The sequence below is a fragment of the Rhopalosiphum padi genome, chromosome 4, assembly GCF_020882245.1.
Source record: "Rhopalosiphum padi isolate XX-2018 chromosome 4, ASM2088224v1, whole genome shotgun sequence".
Classification (NCBI taxonomy): domain Eukaryota; kingdom Metazoa; phylum Arthropoda; class Insecta; order Hemiptera; family Aphididae; genus Rhopalosiphum; species Rhopalosiphum padi.
In genome coordinates, this window is record NC_083600.1 from 44,679,060 (window position 1) to 44,681,881 (window position 2,822).

The window sequence follows — 2,822 nt, forward strand, 5'->3', positions numbered from 1 at the left end:
TTATAAATAATTATGAACCAATATTATACTATTATAAAATGTAAATCATTTTAATTATTATTTTATATTATGAGCTGGTTCTATCGTTCCATAGAAGTGCCATGTGTAATTATAGCTAACAGACACGATGTTTTTATCAGTTGAATGGTTGTTGACAACTATTGCCATAATCGAATGGACATAAATGTAATGGATTTCAATTTTCATATATTAGCACTTCAATATAAATTCCTCAACATCTCTAAAATCATGTAAGACATATTATAGTACTTAATTGAGTTTCAAACAAGCCATTAACTTTGGGTTAATTTTGTAGTCATAACTTATATTTTTTTAATAGATTTAAAAAAAAATTAAATTCAAATACAAATTGGTACCTATAAGTAAGTATCTAAAGAGTATGATTTTTGTTTTATATTTATGATTAATGGATTAAATAGCAATTAAAGTAGCATTAAATTTGACTTTTAAAAAATGTGGATTAAAAATCATATTATATTTATATAGAAAAATAACATCTAACACCGGGATATAAAAATATGTTAAAAATTACGTATTTACGTTCCATTTTTAATTTTTTGTTTGAATCTCAGCTAGAGTATATTGTCTACTGTGGCTTAAATATTTTCTAAATTATGTTTAAGGATATATTTTTATTATATTTAGGTATATGTAGAGAAATTCCTACTATATTTGTTTCTTTACTATTAAATAAAAAATAATTTTCATTTTCATTTCTTTTAAAATCCATATTGATAAATATGTCAAAAAAAAAATTGCTGTTAATTTTACTAGGACACATAGGAATATAGGATCATGTATTATGTCCATTTTTTCATAATTCATTTTATCGTACGCCCTAAAAAGTTGAAGTTTTAATATTATCATTAGTAAACTATGTATATTGCATAAGAGCTACGAATAAATGCGCACTGGCTGTTATAACTTATAAAGTTATATATTATATTGGTAAACATATTAATATCATATCATCTATTTGGTAGATTATTTCTTATCTTTAAATTTGTTTTGCCGACTGGAAATAAACAGAATATTCCGAAACGCAATTTATGAACGTTTCAAAAATACCAGAACTGCAATTTACGTATTATGAGTTATAATAGTGACCTTTTTTAATTTACCGACACCGGAATAATCTATATGGCTATATGCATATCTAGATATAGTACCTTGCAATCAATACAATTATTCTAATAATTATTCATTAGTATGATAAGTAGTATAAAGTATTGACAGATATAGTACTTGGCAAATTTAGACATCCATGTCATGGGTTACTCCTACACAGTTACACATTAACACTTTTAAGTAGGTTTAACTAGCATATAGTGTAATCAATAACAACTACTATCTTAATTTTAAGTTTCAGCTAAGAATAAAATGTAAAAAGTCATTAACTAATAATTTGGAGAACAGACAACAGTAAATAATCATTTGTTAGAACTCGTCTTCAGATTAAATAATATGTAGCAAGCAGTGTTAAGTATTAATTGGCTCGGGGACGAGGGCCACTATACAATCATTGACGATATAGCTATGAACTAATAAATTTATTTTAAACACCAAACAGTTTTAAAACACAACTATTGAACCAATAGTAATAAATAATATGATAAGTTCATTATCAAACTATACAGCTTATAATACATGTAAATATACACATATATAGTAGATAGGTATGCATTATAAATGAATCAAGAATACATCCACTATCCGTGTTTTAATTAATCCGCGATGAATCATTATAATAATAATAATAGTAATGTGATAAATTAATTTTCGATAAAAATGTGCAACAATTTGGATTTAAAGTAATGCTAACTTAAAATATATTTATTGACCTATTGTTCAATTTAATTCTATGTATTCAAGTAAATTAGTATCTACCTATATTTTAGTGAATAGGTACCATAGTATCAACACTTATATAATCATTTATTTATTTTAAAACGGTTAATATATTATTATATTTTATTTTGTTCGTGATCCGTAATATCAGTCTTGTAAATAACACTTTTAATAAAGTATTAAATACAGATACAAATACTGTAAAAATAAGCATTTAATAATAAATACTTGACATGTATTTAAAAGCCATTCAAATGCTATTTTAGTTTAACTCATTTGATTGCACACGTAGGTAAACATAAAAAAAAATACTTATTATTTAAAATTGTAATGTCACATAAGTATCATTAAAACTTTGTACTAGGTACCTAATTAATTTTATACTGAACAATAAAAATGTGTTTTACTTTAATTCTTAAATAAATAAGTTAATATTCATTAAACTATAAACGGTCTTACATGATATATAGAATACATAAATGTTTAATAATTTTATGAATAATTATTTTGAATTTGAAAAGTATTTACATTAAAGTGTTTAATTTTAAAATAGAAAAAATACGTCCAAGACAATGATAATATATTTTCCAAATACCATTATCATTTATCATTATAAATAATTACATTTATTCTAAGATATCATAATATAGGTAGGTACAACTAGGTACACCACGATATTATTATATACCTATATATCCACGCTGTACATCAGTCAGCAGAATTAGACGATCGCAACGGCGCCAAAATGAGAATAAATTGGCGGCGAAATGAAACGGCGTCGAAATGGAATGACCAATACGCTCCTTAGTCCGACCTTGTATGTCAACAAATTCCAATCAAACAAAATCCAACTATTACTATCAGATAAATTCAGTAATAAAATTCATTGAAAATTAAGTATTTAAGTAAATTCTAATTTCTATGTAGAATATGTATTTATTTTTTATTAACGC